The sequence below is a fragment of the Galeopterus variegatus genome, unplaced genomic scaffold, assembly GCF_000696425.1.
Source record: "Galeopterus variegatus unplaced genomic scaffold, G_variegatus-3.0.2 Scaffold4555, whole genome shotgun sequence".
Taxonomy (NCBI): domain Eukaryota; kingdom Metazoa; phylum Chordata; class Mammalia; order Dermoptera; family Cynocephalidae; genus Galeopterus; species Galeopterus variegatus.
Genome location: NW_007730666.1, coordinates 63,731 through 72,689, shown reverse-complemented (window position 1 = coordinate 72,689; position 8,959 = coordinate 63,731).

Below are 8,959 nucleotides of genomic sequence, written 5' to 3'. Positions count from 1 at the left end.
CACTGGAGAGTGCACTGCTTGGGAGCGCTCCCGCCGAGGGTTTGGATCCCATGTGGAGACCGGTTCCTGCTCACTGGCTGAGCGCGGTGCGGGCGCAACTGCGATCCCATTACAGGTGAAAAAAAAAAAAAAAAAGACAAAAAGGAAAAAAAAAAAAAAAGAAAATACAAAGTAAAATGGCTGAATAAGTCCAAACAGATCAACAACTGCAATAAATGTTAATGTTTTCAATTCACCTGTTAAAAGGCAGAGACTCCCAGATAGGCTTTTTATGAAGCCCAGCTATAGGAGCATGTACAAGCGCCTATGTGTTGATCTCAAGAGCTCCCCCAGAGTTGGAGTTCCTGACTGCCAACTCCCTCACCTGCCCTGATGCTCCAAGCCTTTAATCCTCAAATCTGGCCATTGGCCCCCTTGCTCTGAGGATAGCTGAAGAGCACCTCATGGTTATTCCAGATGGGGCTGGTTGATTATTGCAGTCACTTGTCAATAATCTTCTTTCTACAAATCAGGAAGGATGCTCATTCCTCAGTTGTCCCACCTTCCATGCGGAGGAACTTGGCTACAAAGCTGCTTCTGTCAGAGACTCTGAGAGCAGCTGCACACAGCCCTCTGGGGGGATTGCAGTCCCTCCCAGGATCTCTTGTCCCAAGTGCCAAGCTCCTGGAGCCTGTGTACAATGGGCATAGTATCAGGACTCAGCCCTGTTGTAAGTGTCTTTGGCCCACTCTCTGCTGGATTTAAATGGAAGAATCTGAACTTCCCTTAAAAGAAAGGGAAGAGTATCAGAAAAAGGAGTCATCAGAATTAGATCACTACCTGGAGCCATCTGGGCCAACAATCCCTTATTACAAGTGGGGAAACTGAGGCCCAGAGAGGAGGAGCAATTTGACTAAAGACACACCTCATGTTGATAGCAGACCTCCCTAATGTAACCCAAAATATAGTCATTCAAATACTGGCTTTATGAATTCTGCCATGATTAGGAGCACTCTAAAAACATGTATTTAATTTTTTCTTTACTTTCTTTTTTAAAAAAATTTTTAGGGGCGAGCCCATGGCGCACTCGGGAGAGTGCAGCGCTGGGAGCACAGCGACGCTCCTGCCATGGGTTCGGATCCTATATAGGAATGGCCGGTGCGCTCACTGGCTGAGCGCAGTGTGGGTGACACCACACCAAGGGTTGCGATTCCCTTACCGGTCACGAAAAAGACAAAAAAAAAAAAATTTATTGAATCATAATTGATTATACATATTTTGGGGGTTCAACATTGATAAATGTTGATCAAATAAATATTACTAGCATATGTATCATTATAAATCATGCTTATTCTTTATGCCCCTTGTCCAATCTCTCCCCATCCCTCGCTCCCTCCCACCTCCCACCACTGATAACCATAGATTTCTTCTCTCCTTCTGAAAGAGTAATGGTTACTCTGTTGATTCATTGCCTAGGTGATCTGTCCAATGCTGAGAGATGTGTTCAGGTCCCCCAATATTATTGTAGAGCAGATGCTTCTTCTGTCACTCTGGAATGGGCTTTGTGGAGAGAAACATCCTCTTCTTTTCTTTGGTCTCTGCTGGTGACTCTCCTTGTGTCTATGTACTCCAGTGGCTGGCAGACCATCTCCATGGTGGTTCTGGCATCTAGCCACTTTTGCAGCAGCCCTGGTTATTGTGGTGGCTATGTTGATCCACCCACATGGAAGTGATGTTTTTGGCATGCTCCTTGGCACTGGTGGTGTGCCTCATTGTGAGAGGGGTCTGGTCCCTGGCTCCATACCTCAGGACCCTGGGCAGGCCCTATGGCATTGGCGGTGTGCCTCTACTTTCTTTGTTGATAACAATATCTTTAGTTTAAAAGTTATCTTACCAAAATATACTTAGTTTATAATGAAACTTTATGTCACTTGCTGTAAATTGAAGGTAACCCATAAAATGAAATGGAGTGAAAAAGGTTTTCAGTTAGGGCCGGCCCAGTGGTGCACTGCTGCCGTGCGCCGCTTGGGAGTGCGGCGGCGCTCCCACCGAGGGTTCAGATCCCACATACAGACCGGTTCCCGCTTGCTGGCTGAGCGGGGTGCGGGCGCGGCACCGAGGGTTGCGATCCCGTTGCCGGTCCTGATCCGGTATGGGCGCGACACTGAGGGTTGTGATCCGTTGCCGGACACGAAAAAAAGACAAAAGGGAAAAAAAACAAACAAACAAACAAACAACAAAAAAAAGGTTTTCAGTTAGAAATTGTTGTCATTCTAAACCGTGAGTTTGAGGGATGTTCTTTCTCTGTTAAAAAGGGAGATCTGCAAGTGCTAGAGAGGTGTTAAAGACTTGTCAGCACCTAACTGAGACTGTCTCCTTCATATAATCAGAAGTATTGCAAGAGAAATGGGCCCTTCTCTCCTTGTCATTTCATGTTATTTAATGTGCTTCTGTCCACATGTCCTCAAACAACCTTAGGGACTTTGTCTCAAGTGTACTAGGGGCCCCACCAGGCTTGTCCTAACCACACCCCACTCAAGTCTCTGTCTATTCATCTGTAAAGTAGGGATAGTAATATCTACTGCTGAGGGATATTGGAAGCCATGAAATTAAATGAGATAACATGTAAATCACTCAACACAGTGNCTCACTGGCTGAGCGAGGGGCGGGCGCAGCACCGAGGGTTGCGATCCCGTTGCTGGTCCTGATCCGGTATGGACGCGACACTGAGGGTTGCGATCCGTTGCCGGACACGAAAAAAAGACAAAAGGGAAAAACAAAAAAAAAAACAAACAAACAACAAAAAAAAGGTTTTCAGTTAGAAATTGTTGTCATTCTAAACCGTGAGGGGAAAAAAAACAAACAAACAAACAAACAACAAAAAAAAGGTTTTCAGTTAGAAATTGTTGTCATTCTAAACCGTGAGTTTGAGGGATGTTCTTTCTCTGTTAAAAAGGGAGATCTGCAAGTGCTAGAGAGGTGTTAAAGACTTGTCAGCACCTAACTGAGACTGTCTCCTTCATATAATCAGAAGTATTGCAAGAGAAATGGGCCCTTCTCTCCTTGTCATTTCATGTTATTTAATGTGCTTCTGTCCACATGTCCTCAAACAACCTTAGGGACTTTGTCTCAAGTGTACTAGGGGCCCCACCAGGCTTGTCCTAACCACACCCCACTCAAGTCTCTGTCTATTCATCTGTAAAGTAGGGATAGTAATATCTACTGCTGAGGGATATTGGAAGCCATGAAATTAAATGAGATAACATGTAAATCACTCAACACAGTGTCCTCCTGTGGAGTTAGGGTTGTTCTTACCATAACAACACTGAAGGAGGAAGCAACTTTAACACCCCCCATCCCCAGTTGGATGGCTGACACCCAGGCAGCTGGAGGGGCCCCTGGGATGACTCCCTCTAAGCACTAGCTCAAATCCAGCTGGGTGGGGAGGGCTGGCAGATCTGCTTCCCTCTCTCTGGCTTCCATTTGAGGCCTTGGTCTCTGCAGGACACATGGGTGTTTGAGTCCATTCCTGCTGCTATAACAAAATACCTTAGACTGGATAATGTATAAATGACAGACATTTATTGCTCACAGTTCTGGAGACAGGGAAGTCCAAGATCAAGGTGCCAGCAGATTTGGTGTCTGGTGAAGGCTCACTCTCTGCTTCTACGATGGTGGCTTGTTGCTATGTCCTCGCAGGGCAGAGGAGATGGAAGGGCCTGGCAGTCTCTGAACCCTCCTTTCTAAGGGCTTTGGTCCCATTCACGATGGCAGGTTACTCACTGCCTTATCACCTCCTAAAGGTCCCACCTCTTATACCATCACCTTGGGCCTTAAGTTCCAACATATGAATTTTGGAGGGACACATACATTCAGACCATAGCACTAGGTTTGTCACAGTAGCTTGCCTACTCCCCAGCAGGAGCTCCACTCCCAGGAGCACATGCCATAGGTGTCATTCACAAAGCCAGGATTGGAAGAGCCCTGCAGGGTCATCTCACACAACCTTCCCCTTTTACAGACAAGGAGACTGAGGATGGAGGCAAGGCCCTGGGGCAGAGCATCTCAGCCAGGAGCTTGTCAGGAGTGTGTGAATATACTTGAGATAGGGAGTTGGGGGGTGGGGGAGAAAAACACACTGACATGTCAAAATGAATAAATGTTTAATTAAGTGTCCACAGAACATAACATTAGTCAACTAGTCAATTGCATCTCAACTCCACTCTCACATAGTTATACATAAATTTTATTTAATGAGGCATGTGGGTGCCTTTTCATATGTTTGATGTGACGCAGTATGGAAATGCCAAACTAGGATCTAGCAGAGGTCTTAAAATAGCCCTGCCCACAGAAGGAAGTGGCTCGCCAAAGAGCCCTCACGCATTCACTCAGCAAGCTCGGATGAGCCTGAGAAGGCAGTGGAGCCCAGAGGAAGGGCCGGGTCCTGCCGACGCGGGGATGGCTCCTCAGCCCCTCCCTCTGGCCCTTGTCTCTCTGTCCCGTCCTGGACTTTCCCCCTCCATCCACCTCCCCCAGGGCAAGTCCCTTTTTGTACCCATGGGGAAAAAGGCACAGAGAGGACAGGGCAGGCCAGCATCCCCTGGGACCCTTCCCAGCTCCTCATGAATATTCGCACACTGACCCAGGCCTCCCCCTTCCAGAAGTCTGCAAGGAAGCCCATTACAGATGCGTGTGGCACCTACTGCATTCCTAATTAAGAGAACACAGTTATTCTAATTTTAACATCCCTCTCGTATACTACCTCCGTTCCCTCCCCTGCCCGTCATTTATATAAGGGATGTCTTCCCTCCTGGGAGCAGGAGGCAGCCCTGGCTCTCTTGCCTGCAGCTTGGGGTGAGTCATCTTTGGAGGGCTCTTTGTAACGTGGGCGACTCCAACCATTTGTCCCGGAGTCCCTGACAGACGCTTCCCTCATTAAGCAAAAAACACTCAGCTCTCTTGCCTGCAGCTTGGGGTGAGTCATCTTTGGAGGGCTCTTTGTAACGTGGGTGACTCCAACCATTTGTCCCGGAGTCCCTGACAGACGCTTCCCTCATTAAGCAAAAAACACTCACCCAGGAGCACGTGGACCAGCTGGAGACTGGAGGGCTTGTCCCCTGGTAACCAAGACCCTTAGAAGAAAACCCAGCTGCCTCCCCAGGCCTGTGGAGCCCTGTCCTGTTACTCACTCACCTCCCCTCACCCCTTCCAGCCTAGGGTTTCCAGGTAAATACAGGGTGCCCAGTTAAACTGGAATTTCAGATAAACAACAAATGATTTTTTTTTTGTACAAATATGTCCCATACAACTTCTTGGACATACTTACACTAAAAAAAAATATCATTTGTTGTTTATCTGAAATTCCAATTTAACTGGGAGCCCTGTATTTTTATTTGCTGAATCTGGCAACCCTGCTCCAGCCACACTGCCCGCTTGCTGTTCTGCAGTCACTGACCACTTTCCCACCCGGGGTCTTTGCACACACTGTTCCTGTGGCCTGGGTACTCCCACCCCCTCTTTGCTGACTCCTTGGCACTGAGATATCAACTCAAATGTCACTGCTGCAGCATGTCCTCTTTTGAACACCAAACGGAAGTAGCCACCCTCCTATCCTCTCTCCTGCGATCTTGTTTTATGTCCCTCGTGGCACTTAACCCTGCCTCTGAACACAGGCTTATCTTTGATGTCTCTTCCGTCTCCCAGCCTAGAGCATCAGCGCCATGCGAGAAGCTGAGTCTGCCTAGCAGAGGGCAGGGCGCACAGCAGGCGCTCCATGCACACTTTCCAATGGTGTTTACTACTTGTAAGCACCCTCACAAGACAGGTTTCATTATGTCCCCACTGCAGCAGAGGAAATCGAGGCAGAGAAGAGGCAGGTGACCTGCCTGAGGTCTCTGGCTGGCACTTCATATGCTGTCCCACATTACATGCACATGAGCTGTTGTCATATTTACTACACCTTATGTGATAAACCAGGGGTGGGGGAGAAGAAGGCACAGGGAAGGGGTCGGTTCTTTTGAGTGGAGGAGGCTGGGCTGGGCTGTGAAGGGCCTCTAAGGCATGAGGCCAAGAGGAGGAGAAAAGCCTGTGGGAAGGGACAAGGTTTTCCCGTGTGGCCCCTTCACAGCCCAGCCCGTGCACACTGCATAGCTACCGTGTCAACAGTGGCCCATGGACAACACTTTTGTAGTTTTAATGGTTTTGGGTTTGTTTCAGTGTACATTAGAAAAAAATATATGACAAGTCAGAAAACTTGTGATTTCACAGATATTATTGCTCAGGACAAGGCCAAGTTCAAAATCAATTTAAAGAAAAATATTAAGCATAAAAGAACATAGAATGTCCATGAACATAGTAAACATCATAGAGATGACAACAATCATGGTAATAATATGAGTGTTAACAGCATTAATAATAATAGTGTTAGCTCTTCTCCATAGAGCACTGTCCACGTGCCAGGCACTCTTCCAAGTAGTTTCCATGAATTAACTCTTGTGATCCTCAAATCAACCCAAATGAGGGAGGCACTATTATTGCCTTCAGTTGCTAGGTAAGGACACAAAGGCACAGAGAGGTCAGGTAACTTGCTCACAGCCACATAGCTCATGAGAAGTGGAACCAGGACTGGAGCGCAGGCCTTCCGATCCCAGCACCGGCAGCTAGAAAACAGCAGCCTGGCCCAGCCCCTTGCTCCACTCTCTTTAATGTTTCTGACAGACCCGCAGGAGGCCCACCCCACCCAGCCACACAACCCACAGTCTCCCGACCTCAGCCTTGCCCTTCTCGCCACCACCACCATCCACCTGGCACAAGCACAGCTCCTGGCCCTCTCCCTGCTTGTCTTTGCACATGCTCTTTCCTTTCTGGGACCCCTTCCCTCTTTCTGTCTTACCACTCCTTCAAGATGCCAGAGCAAGCCTCAAGGAGGCTCTTCCAGGGAGCCCTCCTGATTGTCCCCTCCTCTGTACTAGGTTGGGATCTTCTCTCAGCTTCCTCGGGACTGTCCCACTCTGGCCCTGGTCTGATCCTGGGCTGTCTCTGCTCTGGACCATGGGCTCTGGAAGGTCCCAGGCCCAGTGCAGGCCGGGCTGAGAAGGTCAGATAAGTGAGGACTGCGAGGGCCGTCCCTCCCATCAGCAGGGACCTGCAGCTGCTTTCACCCTCTCTGTTCTCAGAACAACTTTGGTCCCCATCCCAGGCTGTCCCTGGCCAACCAGAGTTGACACCTCTGGTGTGAACTGGAGCAGAGACAGCCACCGAGTTGAGGCGGCTGGTTCAGGGAGGGGCTTGCAGGAATTAAATCCAGGGTGGGATTTTGGCTCAACAACTCTCAAGACCCAGCCAGAGGAAAGCACGTGCCCAGATCTAGGAAGCTATCCTAGGGAACTGATCACACAGTGCAGAGCTGTCTGCATGAAGATGTTCATTTCAGCATTGTTTATAACACCAAAACACTGGAAACAAGCTAGGTGCCCACTGCCTGGTTAAGTCACTTGTGCTACGTCTGTCCATGTGGCAGGCCTCTGCCTACACCTGCAGCTGTCAACTTTCTCCCCTTGCCCTCTGCCCATGTGCCACAACAGCCACACTCCCTCTAGCCTGGAGCCTTTGAACGTGCTGTTCCTGCTGCCTGGAATTCTCTTCTCTCCCTTTCTTACTTGGTTAACTACCACTCACTCTTCAAATCCCTGCCAAGTCATCGCTTCCCTGGGAAAGCCCTTCCGGACCAGGTCAAACCCCCCAACAACATGGTCTTCCAGGAATTTGTCATATGCAATGGTCCATGTGTTAGTGTGATTATCGGTTTATCTTGTCTCCAATTGGACTATAAGCTCCGTTATGGCAGGAATTGATCTGTTTCGTTCCCTTGTGTAAAACCGGAACCTAGCACAGTGCCTCCATGTGTTAGTGTGATTATCGGTTTATCTTGTCTCCAATTGGACTATAAGCTCTGTTATGGCAGGAATTGATCTGTTTCGTTCCCTTGTGTAAAACCGGAACCTAGCACAGTGCCTGACACACAGTAGGTGCTTAAAGCTTGTTAATGAATGTGTAATGAATAACTAATGAATATCTTATTGGCATGGCAAGATGATACATTTACATCCAGGAAGAAAGTAGGTTACAAAATCTGTACAGCTTGCTGACTCTGCGTAAGAAGTATTTCTGTGTGTATACGTGTACACACGCATCGGAAAACAATTTTGGAAAAAAGAAGGGCAAATTGAAAATGGAGTTAGCAATCAGAAAAGGGGCTGCAGGTGACGTTTCTTTTCTTGCTTCTCTGTATTTTCTACTTCAGTTAACTCAGATTATGCTGTGATTAGAGAAGCACGTACAAGACACCTGGGGACTTGTTGACAGGCAGGTTCTGTTTCAGCAGGTCTTGGGGGGCCTGAGAGTCTGCATTCCTAGGTGGTGCCTTCCAGGGCACAGTGGACGTGTGGCTGGGAGAGGGCAACGAGGTGCAGCGGGTCTAACAGAGTGGGAACCAGAGTGGCCAGTACTGTCCCAGCAGGACAGAAGGTACCATTCAGGGGTCCAGTATTAGGAGCTCCCTCCTCGAACTATTTCTCAAGCATATCCTAGTGACATGTGCTCTCAGGCTGGGAAAGAGGTGAGCTGCTCATTGTGTCCTTCGGTTAAACAGGACTGAGGTTTGGATAGGGGGTGGCTGCTGTACCCACCCCAGCCCAGCTTAGCTGCGGCCCCTGGGGTTTAATCTCTTACTGCCAAGGACAGACTGAGGCCAGCAGGTTTGTCCCTGAGGGCACGGCTGCGGTGGGCAGGCTGGGGGGCCTGGCCGCTGGGTCCACTTCTTGCCTGGACCCTCAGCCTTGAATCAGAACTGATGGGGAGGGGACTGGCAGGACAGTCAGGCTAGAAGCAGAAGCCTGGGCCTGTTCCTTCTGCCGCTTGGGGTCTCAGAGGGAGCCTGGTTAAAGGATAAAGGGGCAGAGGCAAGGCAGGGACACATTTT